General features: G+C 35.0%; 1 protein-coding gene and 4 non-coding genes across 5 annotated transcripts in view; all 5 read left to right on the forward strand.

Annotated features, from left to right (window-relative positions):
- LOC126875441 (uncharacterized) overlaps positions 1-26448 on the forward strand; it is a 299435-nt gene that overhangs the window by 63264 nt on the left and 209723 nt on the right. The window lies entirely within an intron of this gene.
- Positions 3274-3378, forward strand: LOC126875610 (U6atac minor spliceosomal RNA). The gene has a single exon (XR_007693582.1). It is a non-coding gene; the product is annotated as a U6atac minor spliceosomal RNA (small nuclear RNA).
- On the forward strand, positions 10579-10685 carry LOC126875614 (U6atac minor spliceosomal RNA). Its single transcript, XR_007693585.1, has one exon. It is a non-coding gene; the product is annotated as a U6atac minor spliceosomal RNA (small nuclear RNA).
- Positions 12498-12604, forward strand: LOC126875635 (U6atac minor spliceosomal RNA). The gene has a single exon (XR_007693600.1). It is a non-coding gene; the product is annotated as a U6atac minor spliceosomal RNA (small nuclear RNA).
- On the forward strand, positions 20444-20550 carry LOC126875636 (U6atac minor spliceosomal RNA). The gene has a single exon (XR_007693601.1). It is a non-coding gene; the product is annotated as a U6atac minor spliceosomal RNA (small nuclear RNA).

Raw genomic sequence — 26448 nt, forward strand, 5'->3', positions numbered from 1 at the left:
GACAGCGAAAATGTCACGAAGCTGGGAGCCGGTTTAGTACCGACAGCGACAATGTCACCAGGTTAGAGCTGGTCTAGTACCGACAGCGACAATGTCACGGATTTGGAGCTGGTCTAGTACCGACAGCGACGATGTCACGAGGCTGGAGGCGGTCTAGTACGTGACCCGACATATACATTTATGGATTCCATTTTATATCGTGTTATTTTCATGCCTAAAATTCTTTGTAAGTGGGAGGTATGCCGTCCTTCCTTAACGTGAAAGCGATGTGATTACATTTGTCGGTATACCCTCTTTTCACTGATTTAACCAAAGTTCCAGCAATCGTATGTGTTACTGCAATAATGTCGATACAACCTTAGCTCGGTGGCTAGAATTACAGTATCATCCGCGAACGTTAAAATAAAGTATTTTTAGAGCTGGCCAGTATATCGGCTGTATACATACAGAGTATACGACGTAGTTATGAAAACATAACCTTGAGTATCGCCAGCACTGACAGTGTGTAATCTGAAAGAGTGTCTGATATTCAGCAAAGAATATTCTATTTTCAAAGTATAATTTAACAAACAGAAGAATATCGATAGGGAAGTTTTGTTTAATTCTGTCAAGAAGTCCCCCACATCATACTTTGTCAAATAGCTTTTCAACATCCAAAAATAGAATAGTGCAGTACTGTTTCAGCTCCAGTGCATTGATGATCTTGTTTGTTACCTTATGTACTTTTTCGTGGCGTATTTATTCCTGAAGCCAAATTCTTTCAGTGATTATCTTTCCCACCCCATTTTCAAATACTTTTTTCAATAACTTCACAACTTTTTATAGGTTTTTTGGACATTGTTGGGAGCAATGAAATCGGTCTAGGGGGAGTTTCCCTATTAGTGGACACTTATGGTTTTCCTTAGATACACAAAAGAAATAATGTCATGTTTTTGTTTATTTTGCATTAATTACAGGTCAACTAAGTAGAAGTCAAAGTAGAGAAATAAGATAAATAAAATTGTCATAATATTTAGATTAAACTAACATTAAACGTTGGTTATTGATTTTAAAAGAACATAGAATGGCACCTAATATCGGACATAGCGAAAATAAGTAACGCAGGGCAGCTTCAAAATAATTTACAACGATCATGAATATAGTCACCGAAAACACTCAAAAACGTCGACACAAACCTCGAGAAGTCATTCTATCGTAACCATTGAACCCAATATTAATCAATGATCCCTAAGCAAACTACGCAGACAGCTTATTTGTTTATATTTTCCAATTTCAGTGCACTGATTTTATATTCTTTGGTCTATTTATCTTTTAAAATCTACTTTCAAAATTCTTCTTCTATTCTTTAACACATTTTTCACTTTCTTTCTCTTAAAGAAATAATTTATAAAAATACGAAATAAAAACTTGACTCTTTTCTGATTTCCTTTTCCTTGGTTCATAGAATCTTTTCATCTTTAAATACATAACATAGATTTTTTGAAAGAATGTTGCTAGAAAATGTATAAACACAGAGTGGATATTCATGCAAATTCATAGTTTTCAAAATAACGCTTAAAGAATGGAACTAAAGTATTTGCTATCTTAAGTTATGACTTGTTTCTGTTTAATAGTGTAATTTTATTGGATAACTATGATCCTTAAGAAAGGAGACATTTTTAGTTATTTTTTAAAAATGTCTAAAAATTGAAATTTTTAAAAATCTGTTACTCTCTTAGCAACTCAACAAAGGGATGCAATGTTTAACATGTGCACAAGCATAGTTACAACGATGAATGCTGCTTTACGTTTATAGGCGCAAATGGATTAAATATCACGTCCTGTCCCTCTATTGGGCGGCACTCCTATATTTGATACGCTCCATTAGGAGATGAACTGATCGTTTCCTCGAGTAGGGAGCCTTAAGGTCTTTCTAATGAATTACTAGAAAATACGTAAAATACGTGTAAAAATGTACGTATTAAAAATTTTTGTTTTCCTACGTATTAAAAATTATAAAAATTCTTCATAACGTTAATACTGAAAATGGTTTCTCGAAGAATTTAGTGTATTTTTTAACTTAATATATATTTTAACTTAATGTATATATATATTTAGTTATATATATAACTAAATTATTATGAGCTATGAAGTCTCTTAGAAAAAAACATGATTCCATAATATGTTTCAATCTAATGATGAAATATCGCTTCAAACATTCTTTATAGCTACTTGAGCTACTATCCTGAAATTAAAATTGAGCCAGAACATTCTCGATTTTGATTTAACAAACGGTAAAATCATCAAAGAACTTTCTTCTAAAGCAATTAGAATATTTACTATGATATACATTGTCACATTAACCCCTTCCCGTGCTTTAACGAGTGAGACTCGCGATGAAGATTTTGGCCCAAACATGAATATCACGAGCCACGGTCGTGAACAGATAGCTTTACATCTGCCAGAGTGTTTTAGGAAATATCATACCATGGAGGTTTTTTTAGAGTTTATTTTACTTTACTTTTTACTATTTACTTTTTACTATTTACTTTTAGGCGTAGTATTATTACATTATTACATTGCTTCGGATAAAATCACATTTGAAGACTCTTGAATTTCTATTGAAGTATCGTTTATTCATGAAATATAATTTTGAAACCGTCATCTATTTCAAAATATAATATATTTATCATATCCATAAAAGGAAAAAGGATTAGAGTTTACTTCCACAACAGCACTGTCGCGTAAAACTGACTATATCATAGGTATTTGTATTTCGGCTTGTATTGTGACTCTTCTTGAGCACAGTCTGGTTTGTTTACCTATCGCTTGGGCCAGTTTTGTCGAGCTATATGAATCAAATACTTTCCAAACAGCTAAAATCTCAGCGGGGCAGCCGGCTACGCTCGTTAAGGCTCACAACCGAAGACGACGCGTCGCGAGTTCGAATCCTCGGCCTGCAAAGTATATTTGGAAAAGGATGGAAAATCCAACATCTCTCTGAAAGGTAATATACAACAGGCAAGCGCCCAGCCCGCCCATCTCCCTTGCGCTGTTGTGGGTGTACCTTCTGGGAGTGCTTGGTAAAGGTGGTGTGCTTGGCGTTATTAAGCACACAGCAGGGGCGCCCCCGACGATCGACTTGCGGCTGGTTACGCCCCGTAGTGGAGGTTTTAGCCGGTAAAAATCCGGCACTACCTTCCACCGTCCTGTGTTTCCGGCCCACAGGGGGTGGGTATGGTGTCTATGAAGATTTCCTCCACGTAAAAAAAAAAAAAAAAAAAATTTTTTTTTCTACAGTATGAAAAGAGAGACGTTTAGCACTCCCCTAGACAAGGATGGAACACATATATAAGGTAAGGCACTGTCGCCTTTCGGCGGCACTTACCGAATTTTTTTGGAATGACCGCGGAGTTTTTTTGGAATTCCGCTATCCTTCCGGATGACGCAGGCGCTCACAGGACATGGAGTATTCGGGGAATACCTGCAGAAAATCGGAAGAGAGGTGACGAACACTTGTCACCACTGCGGAGAGTGCGAGGACACGGCCCAGCATACGCTGGAGTTTTGTGCGGCGTGGGAGGCCCCCGTCGTATGCTGCGACTAGCGATTGGCGAGAGATTGGACCCCATGTCAGTTATGAAAACGATGCAAGCACAACAAAGATGTACACTTGACATCATTTAGAGGGAGTTTTCCATAATGTTGGACGGCGCTTAATATCGGACACCAGTTACATTTTTAAAAAATTAAAACGCAACGGAATAGTTTTAACTGTCAAAGCAGAGGAGGAGATAGAATAAAAGATGTGCAGATTTTTCCACGTTTCCATCGTGTATGTGTAGACAAAAAATCAATCGATCGTTGGCGTTTGACTTAAAATCAATGCACTGTGGAAGTTAAAAATTATATCCATTGCCTGATGCAGTAAAAAGGTGATATCGCGATGATAATTGCGGATGGAAGGAAGATGTACGTTTTTGTACAATAAACTCTGAAATGTATTTAACGACGTCTAATACATACGGATGAAGGACAGGAAATAAAAATAGAAAGATTAGATACTTAGATACAGTAATATGTATATAGATAACTATATGATGTGACTCTAATGATAATTACGATTATAGCGATTATAACGCTGCCGCTAACGGTCTTTTCTGTACATGTATATCAACAACTGTATAATATATATGGTTCGACGCGTCATTCAACTATATAATATATATAATCAATAACTATATATATATATTATATATATGTAATTTACAACAGACATGTGGAATAAAAATGTTAAATAGAATTCGTTAATAGGTTACTATGTATTAATAGTTGTGAAGTGGAACTCAAAAAAAGGACTTTAGAGCATACTTATCGCTTTGTACAAATCGTATATTCTGAGATATAAGAAAACAAATCTTATGGCTATATATTGAAAATTGATGAACTTACGTATAGTATATATATGTCGGAGATGAAAGGAAAATCGGAGCCTTCCCTTTGCAATTTTGAGGAAGCCTTCTAATGCTTTAGCCTAGATTTTATCATAACTGTAATTAAGCAATTGTCATTTGTAATTGTTTGATATTTGTGAAAACGAAAGTGGGTTCGAGGTGACAACTGGTCGCCGAACGTAGCCACGGTCACGGGATAAACGTTTTGCCTGACGAAGGTGTGGATCGATTGTATTGTTCTCCCTAGAAATCACATAGAATTGTACTTTAGAGATGTCGATATAATGGGACACACGTTGTATTAGGAATCAATCTCCAGACAGAAACTGCCTAGCAACGGCGTTTGGATCTTTCTCGATGTTTCCAAAGAGTATACAACAAACTTTTGACAGAAATTGCCTAGCAACAACGATTGGAACCTTCTCGATGCCTCCAGCGAGCATGTAACAAACAAATGCAGTCGTATAGCGAAAAAGATTTTCATCAGATATTCATTCGTGTGATCGCCTTGGAAAGTGATACATCGAGCAATTTACCGAGTGTCTCAGCAATCGTATTTTTGTGTTTAAAATTATTCTACGCATAGTAAAGAGTTATCCCGTTGACCGTGGATTCGTTTGAACCCCGGAACATTGTTAATAGCGTTAATTAAATTCATTATTCGTAAAACCTATTAATCGTTAATCTCATTATTCGTTAAATTTATTATTCGTAAGACATATTATTCGTTACTCTTATTATTCGTTAAACTTATTATTCTTTGATCTAATTATTAGTTAAACTTATCGTCTGTTAATCTTATCATTCATTAAACTCAATATTCATAATATTTTGTAAAATCTTGTATATTCGCGTAAATATAATCTCTGTCTCGTAAAACGATGGCTAACTCAAACGTAGAATCGTTACGCGCCTTAAATTCTAATGTTAACCCGACAAATATATGCAACATATACAGAAAATGTTATTATTTAATAAATATTTTATTATTTAAATGTAATAATTAATAATTACAATTTAAATTACAATAAGTTACGAGTATTTTTTCAAGATTATGGAGCATTAATTGATAACGTTTATCGCTTAAGATCAACTTATAAGCTGAGAATGAGCGTTCATCGTCACAAGACGTAATCGAGACATATTTAAATTTGCTGCAGTAGCATACTTTAACCTCATCCAATTCTTCAACTGACTGACCTCGAAAAATTTCATTAACTTTCTAGATTATTTAGAATCTGGTATGTCTTGCTAAAACTGCATTCCACTTTGATACAATTTTGGCTGCGCAAGTTCCAGGAATGCTCCTAAAATATTTATCAGTGTCAGTCGTTACTTTCACCGATTCAGTGAAAGACATTGCAATTGTTTCTAGTTTCTTTACATTATCCGAGAAAATCCCAAAGTGGGTTTTGATAAACATTAGATTTTGAATTAGCAATTCATTCTGAAGAAGATCTTGTGCTGTTTTAATTACTAGCACATCATCCGCGTCGAAAAATTTAACAACATTTTTAATATTTTCCAAATACCAGTGTGGTATAAAATATAGCTGTCTCGAGCCAAGTATCTGAGCTCGTTAAAATTGGTTCAGGTGGTAATAGAATGTTCTACGATACACTCTACGATAACATTCGATCCAAAGTGGTGCTATTATAAATACTTTATTAATAGAATGTACTACACTATTTACTAATGGGAAATGTAAACGTACTTCTTCTGCACCTCTATATAATTCATCAATTATACACGTTAGATGCACCATGTTTGGATAAAATATCTCAAGTGTTTTCCAGCTTTCATCATACCTACATCTGTTATCAACAATAACACTGTTTCTTCGTTACCATCTGACCATAGTATTCGACTCTCTGTTTCTAAAGATTGTGATAATATGGTATTACCCTTACTTTTATACGTCGAGTCTTTATGGATTTGTAAGCTATAAGATTTTATAAGTTTCCAATTTTCGCGCGATCAGCAGTGGTTCAATATTTTAAGAATCGAATCACTACTTAACATCAGTTTTTTAAATTCATTAAAAATATGAAAGAAAAAATATTAAATAAATACTTTTATATCGTTTATCTGTATTAGATTTGAAAGATTTAGACAACTTTTTAAACGAAACATCTTACATTCTTTAAAGAGGTTCAGGAGCTTTTGCAATGTCCCTCGTGTGCGTAAGTATAATTATTTATTTATGAAAAAATTCTATGAATAAATAGATCTAAATATTTTGTATGTATGTTCACATTATATGCAATCTGCAAATATATATAAATTTAACAGATTAATTATTCGTACAAGTACTATAATTTTCTATTATTATTTAAATAAATTTTATTAATGACAAAACTCCGTGCCTATATCTTCTACTGAATCAAATTTTTAATTATTTATTTTAAGAAGCATGTGTGAATTTATTATTTTAGTCCATATAATTATTGAATATTTATTACAATTTTTCAACAGTCTCAATGAAAATGCACATTGAATGGAAGAATTTAGTGGCATTTCCGTATAATTTTTAAGCCATTGAATATAATGGAACAAGGTTTAAAAATTATTATGATATAATCTCTTTCTAATAATTTATATATAACATATTTTCTATTTATTTCGTTAGTTTTTCAAATGTCTTAAACTTAATCGTTTGAAACAAATATAACAAAATAAACAAAACTGTTTCTTTGATAGCTTAGAGTTTTTATTTTTTAGGTAATTTAAATTGCAAGTTGGGAACATATTTACTTCACAGATTAAACATGGCAGGGCACAGGAATCTGAACGATTTTTCAAATGAAATAGAATTTTAAGATTTCAATTTCTTATGAAGCTTTTATGTTAATACAAAGATGCCAATTTATTTTTTGAAAAAGACTCTCTCGAATATTATTCTAGTTGATTCCAAAGATTTCCTATTACCTTTTGGATCATTTCGTTATGAAATGCTGCAATTTTATCTTTTCTTTCAATTCCTAAATATTGGCAAATGGAGGATCACACTCTTTGTTTTTTGGTTTTTGAGGCAACTATCACTAATCGCAATAAATCAAATTTGCCGATCAAGAGAAATAAGAAATATCGTCATACCATGAAACAGAATGTCCAGAAAACATTCCACGCGCAAACATTCAACACACTGCCATTGTGACGTGCAAAGTTGTATTAGGTTGTCCGAAAAGTGTCTTTCTCTTCCAGACACGTCTTTTACAACGACGCATCTTTATATAAGCATGAAACCTAATCTGTCGAACGTTGTGATCTTTATTTTGCTGGGAACAAAATGGATCATACGTAATTCGACAAAATAATACAAAACGGAAAATGCTGTGCATCCATTATTTCCTTATAAAACGAAATGAACTTTTCGATCTATTACCCTAATGGGACCATACAGTGTTCAAGTCGATGCAATTGTGGTTCCAAAGAATTACACAGAATTTTCACATAGCGGTCTTATGTCATCGTAACAGCACAGCCTGTCCTCAAAGAAAAGGCAACGGTACCAAACAATGCTGCTCCATATTATACGGTAATTTTCTGGGTGTGAAAACCTGAACTTCGTGAAGATTTTCAGGAAAATTTTATTTATCGACACAACCAGATAATACAAGATGAGTCTGGTCTGACATAAGCGGAAAGTTCAGCGCACTATTTACAGTCAAAATTTCAAGTAACTCTTGAGAAAAATTTAGCTGTTGGACAACAACTATATTGTATGGATGAAAGTTAGGGTCCTTGTGCAAAATTCTACGAAGACTTCGACTTGAAAATAAAGCGCTTGCGTGTCTCCTGGTTGAACAGCGTTGATCTCGTTGCATTGCTATTCTCACAGTTTCAATGTCCTCTGCAATTCGTATTGCACGAGCAACAGCGAGTAGCTTCGTGTTTAATGCAGAAGCACTGTGCCAAAAATTCCGAACCTGTAACTTGATGGAGTTACGGCAATGAACAGTGTCGTGGCGCGGAATTTAAAAATGTATGCGAAATAATTACTTTGTTCGACAATATAGAAAAATCGCCACAGAAGAGTTACCAAAATACTTAGAAGGGAGGATGAAGTGGAAGGACAGAAAAATATTAGCAGGATTCAGATGTGGAAACGAGACCAAAGCAAGGGAATACTGGAAACAAGAGGGAGAAAAGAGATGCAGGCTACGTAAAAGGAAAGAAGAAGACCTGAGGCACGGAATAGAAGAATGCGAAATAACGGGAGGACCAAAGGACACGGAAAAAATACTAAACGATGCTGGAGAAGGACTAATAGAATTGAAAACAATAATGGAGAAGAGAAGAGCGATACAAGACGAGGAGGAACGACAATAAGGAAGCACAGCAAGGAGGCAAAAGCGCAAAAATTGCCATAGTTTTAGAGACAGAATATATAATGGAGTGCAATATAATAGATAGATTTATAGATAGATTAGATAGATATAAGGGAGGAGGCAATAAAGCGATAACGCCATGAGACTGATAGAATGTAAAAAGCGTAATAGGTAAACGAGATGTAAAACCGAAAGCTCGACCAAGGCCGAAAGGAGCGGACTAAGTAATAATAAATAAAATAAAATAAATAAATAATTACTTTGTTCTAATAACTGATTCACTATTTTTAAAAAACATTTCTGATACAAAAGCACGATACTATTCGGTTCATCGTGCCATCATTACTGAAATTATCGGCAGGTACGCAAAGAAATACAAGGAAAGAGCTCATAAAAAGAAGACTAAAGAGAAAACACCTCAGTGACCTTACTAAAGAAATAAAATAAACAAACTGAAAGATGGTATTCCGATGGGCGTAACCATCCACATATTATTTAGCAATAAAGCTAGAAAAATTTACCAAATGTCTAGCTGGACAAATTGCAAAGTACAAATTAAATAATAATAAAAAAAAAACACCTTCTTCTACCAATGAAGCAGAAATATTTGTATATCCATAAATCATATTTGTGATAATACATGAAATTTCTGTAAATCACCTTTCTAGATATCTTTTCCTATAAAACCATTTACAAACTCAGAGGCCAAAGAAATGATCTATTAGCATTTTAACCCTCAAGAAGCACCGGGATACAATATGACAAGTAAGTAAAACGATTAAGGGAGTGTCCTGAATTAGAATGTTTTAAAACAGCGTCTTTTTGTAATTTTTTTTTAGAAGAGAAAGAAAGAAACGAATTTGTTGAATTTTGAGGTATGATTTTATATATATTTAACGAACAGAAACAAATTTTTTTCAAAGCAAAAAGAAAAATTATCCACCTCGTAATTCTTGACCATAACAGAAAACAAAAAAAGGATTAAATTATTATATATTTTTCTAATAATCTAAATCTAAATCTTGAGGTTCAATCTAAGGTTAAATCTAAATCTTCTGTTTCAAATTATTAATTAGACCTATTTATAAATTATGCTAATCCCATATGTTATAAAATCTCTGCCAGTGCAATGGAAAACACAAGGCTAGGCATCTCGAAAATAAGCGCATTAGAAGAGACAGGAATTCTTTTAGAATGGTCATCTGTTACTACAAGAATTATAATAGTAGCAAAAATATATTATTATGAGCTTCATAATAGATTTAATAATAATGATTTAATTAAGGGAATTATTTACCTTTACCCCTTATATTTTGAGAGGGCTATGAAAAATGTACATCTCATTCAAGAGGCTAATTAGAATACTTGATTCCTATACTTGATACCTATGATATACAATGCCACATTAAGAATCAAATACTTTCCAATCACCTAGGAGCTCGGCGGGGCATCCAGCGACGCTAGTTAAGGCCCGGAACTGAAGACGACGCGTCGCGAGTTCGAATCCTCGGCATACAAAGGAGGCACAAATAGCACAGGGCGAGAAGGTTTCTATTTAAAAGAAATATACAACAGGCAGCAGCCTCTCCCTTGCGTGTTCTCTGGAATGTACTTTCTGGGAGTACTTGGTAAACGTGCTTGGTGTTAAGCACACAAGGGCCCGACGATCAACTCGCACAACACTGGTCCACCGTCGTCCCGCCCGTGGAGGTTTTAGCCGGTAAAAATCCGGCACTACCTTCTGCCCGTCCCCGCAGGGTGGTAAGGTGTCTATGAAGATTTCCTCCACGTAAAAAAAAAAAAAAAATTTTTTTTTGGAGTATGAAAGGAGAGACGTTTAACACTCCCGTAGACAAGGATGGAACACACATATAAATGGTAAGGCACTGTCGCCTTTCGGCGGCACTTACCAGATCTTTTTGGGAGGACCGCGGAGGTCTTCCGCTATCCTTCCGGATAACACAGGTTATCTGTTAACCTTTTCTCGTGGCAAATGATCTTTACAGCTACATCCTTTCGAGCATTGCATTTCGAACAATATATTAGACGCGAATCTAGATGTTTGATCCATTGACATCGTGTAATCAAAAACGAAATAAGAAAGATAAAAACATTTGATATACAACACAGTATTACCGAGTAAATTTACACTATTAATTACCAAATTCCAGACTTGAACAATATAATCATAGGCAAAACTTGGATACATACCGGTGGTTAGAAGGTGGCGCCTACTGACATTCTGAATCAACTTCAGTAAACGTATTTCCAAAAATACCAGGAAAAAACGACAACACATCCAAACCAATTGACCGCCGAAACAAACAAAACTCTCATAGATAGAAGACAAAAAGAAAACATCCCATTGACCTCACTAAAGAAATAAAATAAACAAACTGAAAGATGGTATCCCGCTGGGCGTAGCCATCTAAATGCTATTTAGCAATTAAACAAGAAAAATTTACCAAATGTCTAGCTGGACAAATTGTAAAGTACAAATTAAATAATAATAATAAAAAAACACTTTCTTCTACCAACGAAGCAGAAATATTTGTATATTTATAAATCATATTTGTGATAATACATGAAATTTTTGTAAATCACCTTTCTAGATATTTTTTCCTGTAAAACCATTCACAAACTCAGAGGTCAAAGAAATGATCTATTAGCATTTTAACCCCCAAAAAGCACCGGGATACGAATTGATAAGTAAATAAAACGATTAAGGGAGTATTCGGAATTAGAATGTTCTAAAACAGCCACATTTTGTGATTTTTTTAGAAGGGAAAGAAAGAAACGAATCTGTTGAATTTTGAGGTATGATTTTATATATATTTAACGAATACAAACAAATTTTTTTTTAAGTAAAAAGAAAAATTATAACAGATTTCTAAGCCCATTTAATGAACTGCACTTTTCAATCGGCGGGACAGATCCACCTCGTAATTCTTGACCGTAATTCTAATAATCTAAATCTAGATCGTGAAGTTAAAATCTTCTGTTATAAATTAATAATTAGACCTATTTATAACTTATGCTAATCCCATACACTATAAAATCTCTACCAGTGTGATGGAAAAGGCAAGGCTAGGCATCTTGAAAATAAGTGCATTAGAAGAGGCAGGAATTCTTTTAGAACGGCCATCTCTTACTACAAGAATTATAATAGCAGCAAAAATATATTGTTAAGAGCTTCATAATGGATTTAATAATAATGATTTAATTGGGGGAATTATTTACCTTTACCTCTTATATTTTGAGAGGGCTATGAAAAATATACATCTCCTTCAAGAGGTTAATTAGAACACTTCCTGATATACATTGCCACATTAAGAATCAAATACTTCCCAATCATCTAGAAGCTCGGAGGGGCAGCCAGCTGCGCTCGTTAAGGCCCAGAACTGAAGACGACGCGTCGCGAGTTCGAAACCTCGATATAAGGACATCTCAAAAAAGGGGACGGAAAAACCAAAATTTTTCTTAAAAGTAAATATACTACAGGCAAGCGGCCAGCCCCTCCCTTGCGTGTCTTCTGGGTGTACTTTCTGGAAATACTTGGTTAAAGGTGCTTGGTGTTCAGCACACAGGGGTCCGACGATCAAAACTCGCACTGATACACTGCCCCGTTCGTGGAGGTTTTAGCCGGTAAAAATCCGGCACTACCTTCTGCCCGTCCCCACGGGTGGTAAGGTGTCTATGAAGATTTCCTCCACGTAAAAAAAAAAAATTTTTTTTGTAATACGGAAGGAGATACGTTTAACACTCCCATAGACAAGGATGGAACACATATATAAATGGTAAGGCACTGTCGCCTTTCGTCGGGACTTATCAGATCTTTTTGGAGGGACCGCGAAGGGCTTCCGCTATCCTTCCGGATAACACAGGTTATCTGTTAACCTTTTCTTGTGGCAAATGATCTTTACAGCTACATCCTTTCGAGCATTGCATTTCGAACAATATATTAGACGCGAATCTAGATGTTTGATCCATTGACATCGTGTAATCAAAAACGAAATAAGAAAGATAAAAACATTTGATATACAACACAGTATTACCGAGTAAATTTACACTATTAATTACCAAATTCCAGACTTGAACAATATAATCATAGGCAAAACTTGGATACATACCGGTGGTTAGAAGGTGGCGCCTACTGACATTCTGAATCAACTTCAGTAAACGTATTTCCTTGAATGATGAAATTAAAAATGTTACACGAGTAGCGGTAATATCGTAAACTGTTTATAATTTAATTAGACATAATGTTACTTATATGCTTGTAAAAAGTTTCTATTTGTAAATTGGTTCGTTAATTATTTTGTTTTACTTTATTTATATGATCATATATTACTTTATATCCTTTTATTTCATTTTATGTTTCTTTATCTCCTTTATTTAATTTATTTCATCACCATAATTTTCTTTAATCTGTTCTATCGTTTCTAATAATCTGTGAGTACTGTAATTTTAAAGCCATTGGTTTGGATTCATTATAACTAATATTTTATTGATCTGCGGCATTTCAGTCAATATCACACCATAATGTTATTATTATTATTATATTATATTACTATATGGTTATTATTATATTAAAACTGTTATGAGAATAAACGCTAAAAAAGGTACACATTACACAGTTGTTCATCGAAATCGTTACAAAGTTACGTAGTATCTAAACACCCGACGCAACACTTAAAACTCGTTTGTCGGAAAGTAGCGGCATTGCTGTCAATGATATTAGCATAGTCGTCTGTGCTATATGTAACAACACAAGCGTCGGGCGCGTGTATCAGCTGGTGTTGCTATGAGAGTGGTGCAGACAGGCGATCGATGTTGTCCATACAATTCGAATTTAAGACTCAGACTGCGAATTTCAGACGCAGCCGCGTAAGGCGCGGCTGTACGGCTAAGGAAATTCCATCTTTAGACAATAGGGCCATGTCTAGCACTCTTTCCAGGAAAAGCGTGTTCAGATTGCAAAGCGCCTCACAACAAAAAAAGAAAAGTAAAATAAGTTAAATATAAAGGGGCACTCCATGCGTTAGGTGAGATTATTTTCAATCAAAAATGAATTTTTGATCAATATCCAAATGTGTTATGTTGTATATCAATTGTATAAATAACAAAAAAGGATTAATATATCCTTTCAAACTTTGCACGCTGCACTAAAATACAGAACACATTTACTCGCAATATATTTTAATACAGTTTCATTCGCTTGAAAAGATACAAAAGATTTTGATTGCAATATACTTGCGTCTGCAGTTTGTTATTACCATCTTCTCGTCGGTGTACGGCCTGGTCTCTGATGTGGATTAATGTTACACGCTCGTCGGCCCTGATACAACGATTCTCTTTCCAGCAGTTTTTTCGTTTCTATTATAGTACCGCGGAGAGATTACCGACATACAGACAATGTCGACGACAAAGGGCAAATGCCGACAAGCCGAAAGGGTGGGAAACTTCAATAGGCCTAACGGCCATCAATATATTTCGGCACCACAGCCGTTGATGTTCGGTTAGCCACCGGAGTGTCAAGAGTCAAGAGTCGTTCTTCGACAGTTTCTCGACGAATCCGATGATCTCGTGTCCTTAGACACACCCCATCATAGTTTTTCCTCTGTAGCATCATCGGGACGGAAATGCATTCTTTCTTGCGATCTCGTCGACGAAAAGAGTAACACCTTACGACCAGTGAATTTACGCGTACGACTTAGATTTTGCGAGTACGTTCATCTATGATCCCGTCGACCGCGGATTCGTTATTGAACCTAGGATCATTGTCATTAGTTTCTCGAGTACCTAACTGCCACGGTTACTTGTCCGGTTCTATAATAATCGTATTTGCACTAGTCAATGTCTTCTCTATTGCATAACGACAACGTGTAACCCAAACGAAGATTCGTTTCACGCCCCTAACCCTAATTTTAATGTAAACCCGACATATAAGAAGCGGCATAGATATAAGAGATGTAAAGCCGAAAGTTCGTCCAAAGCCAAAAGGCACGGATAAATAAAAATAAATAAATAAAAATAAATAAATAAAATTAGCAAGAAGGAAATATAAAGTACAAAGCAAGATTACTCGCAGTAGGACGTAACTAGAAATCGGAATAAATTGCGGGCAATCATTCGCTCCTGTCAACGATTGGACACAGCAAGGGCTATGCTGGCTCTAACTTCGATTAATCGAATGAAAATCAAGCAATCCAACGTCAAATCGTCATACTTATACAGAAATACAAAGGACAGAGTATATATGGAACAACCACTAGGATTTATAACCGACGATAACAAAGTATGCGAGCTAGAAAAACGCACATATGGATTGCCTTAATCTGGATACCGTTGGATATTATATAACACACTTTGAAGGAGAATCGTGTGCATATAAATTAAGGGACAGAAGCAACCGATCGTTGGAATATACGTAGCTGACTTTTTATAGCAACAAATGATAAGATAGTTGAATTCCTTAAATATAAAAGTTATAAAAAATAAGGATGTGATATAATTATCGGAAACATACAAAGAACAAATTTTAAGGAAATACCGCCTAGAAAGTTGCGATCCAGTAAAATAGCCACTAAGAAAATTTAAATGCATTTAAAACAAGATTTACATGCATATAAGGTTCGCCGAAGCCGGTGTCAGGTAAAGTAAAAAAAGAAATGGAAGGTGAAAATAAAAAAAGAGAGAATTTATTTGCTAACATCTTGTTTACACTAATGACAGTTTACTTCCGAACTGCAGCCGTGACTTTCAAAAACTGGAGCTCTTACAACTCGGCCGCATCCCTACACAAGTGGTTATCTTACGAAGTAGGGAGGACCCCCGGGTGTTGGGTCTGGGCCCTGACCCCCTGCTGCCGCGTGCACTACCTTGCCGACTGGTGGGTGTCCGTCATTAGCTCATCGGTTTTGAAGTGTACCGGTCCTGACACCGGATAAGACCGAATACCAACAGTTACTGAGACCACTGATCTACTGCATTGGCAACTAAATGATTGCTGATTTTGTCAATACCACCTAATGACAAAATCTGCAATGACTTAATTGCCAACCCAATGTATAGCTATCGGAACGAGACCTGATATTTCTTCACGGTAAGTAAACTGTCACAATATAATCGGAACTCAAAAGCAATACATTTGACCGCTGTGAAAAAGGAATGTAGATACCTGAATCAGTAGACCCAAGTTGGATGGAACAAATATTAAATTTGTAGAAAGAAAGAGAGAAAAAGAGATTAGACAAGATCAAGTCGTGCTTTATTCGCATCACAATTGAATATGTCTGCAGAACAGCAATGAATATTTTAGTAATAGCATTTTGCAATTAATTTAAAGATGTCTAATACAAAAATTGAAATGCACCATAACGAAATAGTAAAATGATTAAGAAATATGATAAATACAGATATGTATGTATGAGTAACATTTTGTATGTAAATAAATTTTTAAGAAATGAACAGGCGCTATATTTTAATCTTTCAGTTTCGACAAAGAAGATAATTCCTTTGACAAATTTTGTACAAATTCAAATCAGAAAATAAAATAAAAACGTATACAACTTTCTATTAACTTTCGAAATCATTTTAAAAACAATTACAAATAACATACGAGTTGTACGAATGAAAATAGTTACATCAGAATCATTATCCACGCTAAAACCTTATTTATTTAGTATCAATTCAAATTTTTCTGATAAATAAGAGATGTCACGTGAAAGTATTTAATGCAGAGTTTAATTAAATGTTTCCATGCTATTGACCATTCGTTTGCGTACACGTTCGAATGTCCCTTGTGATAGGCTCTTCTTATTATTTTATTTACATCGTTCTTAACAATATGAGTAAAACTAACGTAGAAAAAATTAGTTATTGGTATACTACTTGTAGCAGACTGCAGTAAAGTACATAGAATAATTCAATACAAAGTAAAGAATTATATATATGTCGGGTTTACATTCGAATTAGGGTTAGGGGCGTGAAACGAATCTTCGCTTGGATTACGCGTTGTCGTTATGCAATAGAGATGACATTGACTAATGCAAATACGATTATCATAGAACTGGACAAGTAACCGTGGTAATTAGATACTCGAGAAACTAATGACAATGATCCTAGGTTCAATAACGAATCCGTGCTCACAAAATCTAAGTCGGACGCGTAATGTTCACTGATCGTAAGGTGTTACTCTTTTCGTCGATGAGATCGCAAGAAAGAATGACTTTCCGTCCCAACAATGCCACAGAGGAAAAACTACGATGGAGTGTGTCTAAGGACACGAGATCATGGGATTCATCGGGGATAGCCTTCGTTCGGAAAGTAAGGGAAATTGACGTTGCTGCTAATTGGTCAATCTCCATATCGGTAGTTAAAAAAAGATGCTAGCCGCCCTCGAGGGAAAGTTGCAAGTGGGAGACGCCGTTCGTTGAAAAAATAGGTCTCCCCTATCTTCCCGTAGTTGGGACAAAGACTGTTTGCCTGTTTGAAGGACTGATCGAGACTTCAGTCTTTCGGTAACGGTCTAATCGCACACTTGCAATCTTATTGCAGAATAAAGGTATCTGGAACTCTGGTTCAAGAGCCCAACATTTCTTTTTATTATTATTTTTCCCACTATTTTTACGTGACACTATCTTCGTTTTTTTATTAATTATACTTTAAAACGAATAACTTTAATGTATCATGTATTTTTGTTATAATGTACGAAATAATTATAATTTATCAACAAGCATCGTTATAAATATCATTCTAAACATCACAAGGAATCATTATAAACATCAGTTCTCTTTATTGGCATAATTATAAACTACAATAAGTTTTGGATCATTATATTACTACATTTTATATGTAGAAAACCGAAAAGTTTACCTTTTAAATATGTGCATATAAAAATAAATATTATTTATAATAATATTTGCGCGTATAGGGTAATAGTTAAGCGAATCATTTTATGGGATGTCTATATTTGTTTCATGTACATTAAGCAATAAGCTGCACAACCTACCTGAGCGATAAAATGTGTGTATATTTACATATCTGAAAGTTCTTCGATAAAATGAGAAATTATAAGTTAGAGAAGTAAAGTAAATTAGAGAGAAATATGAGAAGTAAAGAGAAAAATGAAATACCAAGAGATCGAAATAATAAGAAATATAACATGTGTAGTAATTGAAATAATCTACGACATAATACTATGTTGATTGATCTCTTTATCATTATATTTAACATTAAATCATATAAATATTAAAACATCTCTGCAAAATGTGCCCGAGTCAGCTCTTTTCTGGAACTCTCTTCAGATCACTCACTTGTAGCAACAAGTAATTCAACAATTATTGAAAACTAAATAGATCTACTCACAACGACCTCACAAATTATCAGTGCTTTCGAGAAGTTTTAACCTTTTCGCTTCGGGTGCCGCTTATAGGCGGCGACCACGCGATATATCAGGCATATACCAGTGCCATCTTGTAAATATGTAAATATGTAATATATTACCTGTAATTTTGTAAGCCTTTTCATATTAAAGATGTAAATTATACTTATCATATTGGAGCAAAGATTGTTTTATTATTGTTTTATTCAGTAGAATTCTTATTTAAAACTTAGGAAAACATTTACACAGCAATCACGCCACTGTGCGCATTTGTGGTGCACGCCTCCGTACAGGAAGAGCACTTAGGCGGACTGGACTGCCGAAGCGAAAGGGTTAAACATCCCAAGATCGACTTCAGTACCGCTAAGAACAAACGAAGATTTTGAAGCAGGTATGGAATATTTGAATAGCAACATAATAAATGCGATCCGTTCTACTACACCTGATGAAGAGTCCGCAAGCAAACAGGACTATCCAGATTCCATAAAAAGGAAAATTACAGAAAGACATAAGCTCAGAAGAATATCGCAAAGCAATCGAGAAGCAAGAGGAAACGCAGGTTAAACGAAGCAACAAGAAAAGTGACAACAATCCCTCAGAAATTCAAAAACAACTGTTTCTAGAAGTATCTATGGAACTTGTCTCTTACAATAGACTGTAACTATTCTTTTTTGTAGATATTCAAGAAATTCACTTGTTCATCGTAAATTATTTCTGCGATCCATTTGTCGCAAGGAGGACACGATACCCTACACAGATAAAGCAAACTTAGTTGTGCATTAGCCGAAGTATTTAAGTCACTTTCTTCTATTGAAATCGGCAGGTACGCAGAAAAATACCAGGAAAAAACGACAACACATCCAAACAAATTGACCGCCGAAACAAACAAAACTCTCATAGATAGAAGACAAAAAGAAAACATCCCATTGACCTCACTAAAGAAATAAAATAAACAAACTGAAAGATGGTATCCCGCTGGGCGTAGCCATCTAAATGCTATTTAGCAATTAAACAAGAAAAATTTACCAAATGTCTAGCTGGACAAATTGTAAAGTACAAATTAAATAATAATAATAAAAAAACACTTTCTTCTACCAACGAAGCAGAAATATTTGTATATTTATAAATCATATTTGTGATAATACATGAAATTTTTGTAAATCACCTTTCTAGATATTTTTTCCTGTAAAACCATTCACAAACTCAGAGGTCAAAGAAATGATCTATTAGCATTTTAACCCCCAAAAAGCACCGGGATACGAATTGATAAGTAAATAAAACGATTAAGGGAGTGTTCGGAATTAGAATGTTCTAAAACAGCCACATTTTGTGATTTTTTTAGAAGGGAAAGAAAGAAACGAATCTGTTGAATTTTGAGGTATGATTTTATATATATTTAACGAATACAAACAAATTTTTTTTTAAGTAAAAAGAAAAATTATAACAGATTTCTAAGCCCATTTAATGAACTGCACTTTTCAATCGGCGGGACAGATCCACCTCGTAATTCTTGACCGTAATTCTAATAATCTAAATCTAGATCGTGAAGTTAAAATCTTCTGTTATAAATTAATAATTAGACCTATTTATAACTTATGCTAATCCCATACACTATAAAATCTCTACCAGTGTGATGGAAAAGGCAAGGCTAGGCATCTTGAAAATAAGTGCATTAGAAGAGGCAGGAATTCTTTTAGAACGGCCATCTCTTACTACAAGAATTATAATAGCAGCAAAAATATATTGTTAAGAGCTTCATAATGGATTTAATAATAATGATTTAATTGGGGGAATTATTTACCTTTACCTCTTATATTTTGAGAGGGCTATGAAAAATATACATCTCCTTCAAGAGGTTAATTAGAACACTTCCTGATATACATTGCCACATTAAGAATCAAATACTTCCCAATCATCTAGAAGCTCGGAGGGGCAGCCAGCTGCGCTCGTTAAGGCCCAGAACTGAAGACGACGCGTCGCGAGTTCGAAACCTCGATATAAGGACATCTCAAAAAAGGGGACGGAAAAACCAAAATTTTTCTTAAAAGTAAATATACTACAGGCAAGCGGCCAGCCCCTCCCTTGCGTGTCTTCTGGGTGTACTTTCTGGAAATACTTGGTTAAAGGTGCTTGGTGTTCAGCACACAGGGGTCCGACGATCAAAACTCGCACTGATACACTGCCCCGTTCGTGGAGGTTTTAGCCAGTAAAAATCCGGCACTACCTTCTGCCCGTCCCCACGGGTGGTAAGGTGTCTATGAAGATTTCCTCCACGTAAAAAAAAAAAATTTTTTTTGTAATACGGAAGGAGATACGTTTAACACTCCCATAGACAAGGATGGAACACATATATAAATGGTAAGGCACTGTCGCCTTTCGTCGGGACTTATCAGATCTTTTTGGAGGGACCGCGAAGGGCTTCCGCTATCCTTCCGGATAACACAGGTTATCTGTTAACCTTTTCTTGTGGCAAATGATCTTTACAGCTACATCCTTTCGAGCATTGCATTTCGAACAATATATTAGACGCGAATTTAGATGTTTGATCCATTGACATCGTGTAATCAAAAACGAAATAAGAAAGATAAACAAATTTGATATACAACACAGTATTACCGAGTAAATTTACACTATTAATTACCAAATTCCAGACTTGAACAATATAATCATAGGCAAAACTTGGATACATACCGGTGGTTAGAAGGTGGCGCCTACTGACATTCTGAATCAACTTCAGTAAACGTATTTCCTTGAATGATGAAATTAAAAATGTTACACGAGTAGCGGTAATATCGTAAACTGTTTATAATTTAATTAGACATAATGTTACTTATATGCTTGTAAAAAGTTTCTATTTGTAAATTGGTTCGTTAATTATTTTGTTTTACTTTATTTATATGATCATATATTACTTTATATCCTTTTATTTCATTTTATGTTTCTTTATCTCCTTTATTTATTTTATTTCATTAGCATAATTTTCTTTAATCTGTTCTATCTTTTCTAATAATCTGTGAGTACTGTAATTTTAAAGCCATTGGTTTGGATTCATTATAACTAATATTTTATTGATCTGCGGCATTTCAGTCAATATCACACCATTATGTTATTATTATTATTATATTATAATATTATGTAGTTATTATTATATTAAAACTGTTTTGTGAATAAACGCTAAAAAAGGTACACATTATACAGTTGTTCATCGAAATCGTTACAAAGTTACGTAGTATCTAAACACCCGACGCAACACTTAAAACTCGTTTGTCGGAAAATAGCAGCATTGCTGTCAATGACATTAGCATAGTCGTCTGTGCTATGTGTATCAACACAAGTTTCGGACGCGTGTATCAGCTGTTGTTGCTATGAGAGTGGTGCAGACAGGCGATCGATGTTGTCCATACAATTCGGATTTAAGACTCAGACTACGGATTTTAGACGCAGCCGCGTAAGGCGCTATGGAAATTCCATCTTTAGACGATTGTCAAACAGGTACTTACATACGTTTAAGGCGGATTCAATATTTGAAAATTTTTGAAAATCAGTTGGAAGTAAAATTTTCAGAATTAACAGACATGTGTTTATAATTTCCAACATCAGAAAGTATTGATTCTTTATTGCGAACGAAATGTCATTTAGATATGTTAAATCTTACACATTAAACCTTCAAAGGAGCAACTCGATTACAAAAATAGTTTCTGGATTCCACTTTCATGAAAATGAGCAATACCAGCTATCCATAACCAGCTATCGACGAGACAAGCCAACTTTTTTTTCCAGAAATTCCCTGTAAGCCACGGATAGGATAGAAACAAGAGGAATCGTGTACTATTGGTTTGGCATTTAAGTGATTGCAGATTTTGCCATTAAGTGGTAATGACAAGATCCGCAATCATTTAGTTGCCAACCTAATGTATTATAGTTTGAATGTATATGTTGATATTAAAACTATTCGATTCTTCGATCCATACTATGGAATCCAACATCCAAAATAGTAGAGAAGACAATTGACAAAAGATGAATGGATGAAATAATAGCTAAATCCCTTTTTTTTGGTACGTGGAGAAATCCTCATGGACGCTTTGTTGGTGCTGCAGCAGTATAGCAGTGTCGGATACTTACCGACTAAAACTCCACGATGGCATGCCTACGTGTGTGACAGGAATACCACGGGACCTTTTACGAATTACCGCTGGTGCACTCTCCTAAAAGTGTCCTAACTGATTAATTTCACGCTAGGGGACGCCATTGCTGCTAGCGCCCCCTCCCGTGCTAGAAGGGTTGAGCGGGGCACAGCGGTCCAGGTTCTCTTCCTCGGCCGCAATAAAAAATTTTTGTTTTTCTTTTCTTTTGTTTTTTTTTATGTTTTTCTTTCTTTTTGTCCTTCCGTTTCAGTTGGTAGTGATTGCCTGTGTTTTTTATTATTTCTTTTTTTTTCGTGGAGGAAGTTCTCATAGACAACCTCTTATCTCTCCATCTTACCGGCCGGGGCACAGAGCGGTGGCAGAGGGTAGTGTGTCGGCCGGACTCTTACTGGCTAAGATCTCCACAGTCGAAATGGTAGGAACATGGTCGGAAGTGTGAGTGTTCGTCGGCTCTGGGGTGCTTACCAAGCAACTCTACCAAGCACTCTCAGTAAGTATACCAACAACACATGCAAGAGGAGCTGACCGCTTGCCTGTTGTATATTACTTGTAAGGGAAATTTTGGTTTTTCCGTTCCTGTTTTCAAGTTCTCTTTGCCAAGGATTCGGACTCGCGACGCGTCGTCTTCAGTTCTGGGCCTTAACGAGCGCAGCTGGCTGCCCCTCCGAGCTTCTAGATGATTGGGAAGTATTTGATTCTTAATGTGGCAATGTATATCAGGAAGTATTCTAATTAGCCTCTTGAAGGAGATGTACATTTTTCATAGCCCTCTCTAAATACAAGGAGTAAAGGTAAATAATTCCCTCAATTAAATCATTATTATTAAATCTATTATGAAGCTCTTAATAATATATTTTTGCTGCTATTATAATTCTTGTAGTAAGAGATGGCCGTTCTAAAATAATTGCTGCTTCTTCTAATGCACTTATTTTCAAGATGCCTAGCCTTGCGTTTTCCATCGCACTGGCAGAGATTTTATAACATATGGGATTGGCATAAGTTATAAATAGATCTAATTAATAATTTGTAACAGAAGATTTTAACCTCAAGATGTAGGTCCGATGCAAATGATCGAATTTGTTTACTTCGTTGGAAATTTGATTGAGGTGCATTCTATACGATTGTACAGTTTTAATGATTTTTGGAACCGTTTCAATTTTTGTTAGGATTTCTTCTAGACTTTCATTTGAGGGTAAAGCTATAGTTTTGAGATTTGTTTTCTAAGCTATATTGGTTTTTAATTTATTGTTTTCATCAAAAAGTTTATCTATATTTTTATTTATTAATTCTAAATCATCGTCATCCAGAGTTCCAAATAGATTGCTAGAAATGGATCCAACAAAATTCAATAACTCTCTTCGGTAACGAGTGGGTGTCATAAGTTTAATATGCATTACTAAATTGTCTAAATTTCTTTCGTGAGCGCGAGTAATCATTTCATTGAAAGACTGGCATTCACTCGTACAATGCTCTGTTAACATTAGTCTAAATCTTTTAATTTCGCTTAGTTTTGCATATATATCCTTAATGTCTAAACATATAATTACGTTTACAGATTCGCTATATATGTATGCATGAGCTAATTTTTCTTGATATATAGAACGTTTAGCTTAGCTATCTATGAAGAAGATGAAGACCGTCCTGGAAAGTAAGGTTTAATACGATTACCATGTATTTTCCTAATCGAGTCATTTACCATTATTTCGTAATAAAGGGTTTTTACTTTTTCAATGGTGTATGGCCCTAGCCATTCGGTATCTAACTTGTGTTCTTTATGATCGTTATGAACTAATACTAAATCTCCTTCTCTAAAAATGGATTGAAGTTTAATAATTTTTTTTTATCTCTTTCATATCTTTGTTAACTCTTCATTAGAGTTTCTCTGTCTTTAAGTAGTTTGGCAGCTCATTCTCGATTCCTGAAGCTAACATCATCAGCGTATGTTCTTTGGGGATTCTGGGATATGGTAGAGGGGAGATTGGCCTCATGTCCAAATGTGAGTTCGAAAGGGGTATATCCAATGGCATCATGAACCATTATGTTATATGCTAGACACACAAAATTTAGGTTTTGATCCCATTCTGTTTCATTGTCGTTTTGTATAGCTTTTAACATGTCGGATATTACAGCACGTGTTCGATCTAAGCTTCCGTTGGATTACGGGTGGAATGAGGTGGTTTTTATATGTTTGATTCTAAATGCTTCTTCGTATCGTTGCATTAGTTCGCTAATGAAACTTTCGTTTCACGGTTTACGTTTGGGTGCGGAGAATATATAAATGTAGTGATTCAGTAAAGCGTTCCAGATTGATTGGGTCTGTTGTTGTTTTTAAGGGTACAAGTAATAAATATTTGGTTAGTTCATCGTGTATAGAGAGAATGTATTGGTTTCCTGCCTTGGTCTTTTTCAATGGACTTATCAAATCCATAGCGATTTTGTCGTTAGGTTCTAATGGGGTGTCAGTTATTTGTGATTCTTCCTTTCCTCTTATCCGAACAGTCTTTGATGTTTGACACGTCGCACAAGTTCCTATTCCAGTTTTTATTCTGTCCATTAGGTGTGGGATATTATATTTGTCATTGATTTTGTCGTACGTCTTTTGCATTCCGGGATGTCCTATCAAGTCATGATTTTCTTTTAGTACTTGTTCTATCTCTTCTTCACTTAAACTCTGTATTGGTTCGTAAGCAAATTCTATGTCGTCGCTTTGGTCATTGAAAAATAAAAGAAGTCTTCTTATGTGTGCTTTTTCTTGTGCGTTTAAGTTAATGTCTCCTATTCCGATCTTTCTACTTGTTTGAAGTATGTTTGATATTTTCTGTAACCATGTGGTTTCGTCATATGGGCTTAGATCGTTTTTGTTAATTGGAAAAAGTAGTCTTTGCTAGATGTTAGTTTTAATAATTTTGGTATTTCTTCTGATTTTTCCCAGTGTTTGAATCGTTTTAATAAAACGTCAGTTTGTGTTATCGCGTGTATTCTGGATAGGGCGTCAGCGACTGTGTTTTCCTTTCCATTTACGTAATCCATGTCATATTCGTACTCCTCTAATTTTAGTCTTCATCGAATCAATCGGCTAGAGGGTTCCTTGCAGTTGTGTAGCCATTTAAGAGCTTGATGGTCTGTTTGAATTTTGAATTTGCGGCCTAGTAAATATTGTCTAAGTCTTTTAACTGCCCAAACGATAGCTAATAATTCCTTTTCTGTCATAGTATAATTTCGTTCAGGGGGGTTTAATGTTCTTGAAACGAAGCAACAAGGGTGTCCGTCTTGTGAAAGAATGGCTCCTAAACCTTCGTTACTGGCATCCGTTGTTAACGTAAATGTTTTCGTATAGTCGGGATATTTTAATACTAGGGCTTGGCATAGTTTTTCTTTTAATGTTGTTGAGATATATATAATTTTCTGTGCTGGACTGGCTTGAATGCGTAGTAGAGATACTTGTATGCGGGTATCTGTGTGTGGAGGTATGTGTGTGCGCGGCGTCTCGAAAACAGATGAAGGTAAACTATTCAGTCGGTTAACAGTCGGGTATAGAAGAAAGTGAATATCTTCGGAATCGTTTATCAAATAAATATATAATTATTCTAATATTAATTGCAAGTGTAAATTTAGTGTTCCTGTAACATTATTTCGGCTATCAAGATCCACAATTCTCAACATGGTAGCAAAAATCGTGATTGCCGAGATTCAATGTTATGGAACCACGTGAAACCGGAAGTGAATATATAAAAGTCGATTTTTAAAAAATTGGAAATAAGTTCTGAAGAGATAAAGAGGCTATTGGCAGAACAAATAAAAGGAACCTGGATAATGAAGAAAACTATTTTTGAAAAAGAAGAAAAAAAGGATGAAAATAAAAAACGAATCAAGATGCCAAGGGACGATGAAATTAAACTTCAAATATTCGATGGACGTGATTACAAAATGTGGAAGAAAAGAGTATTAATGTATTTAAAGTGTAAAAAATGTCTAGAACCGGCTTCATGAGAGAAAATGGACACGGATGCGCAAGATAACTGAGATGAAAAGAATCAATGGGCGATGAACTACATCTATGGTAGTATAACGAATGAACAATTAGAATTTGTTGGTGATCGAGACACTGCTTTAAAAATAATTAAAAAATTTGATGAGATGTATATGAAGGAAGC

This window comes from Bombus huntii, chromosome 18 (assembly GCF_024542735.1).
Source record: "Bombus huntii isolate Logan2020A chromosome 18, iyBomHunt1.1, whole genome shotgun sequence".
Taxonomy (NCBI): Eukaryota; Metazoa; Arthropoda; class Insecta; order Hymenoptera; family Apidae; genus Bombus; species Bombus huntii.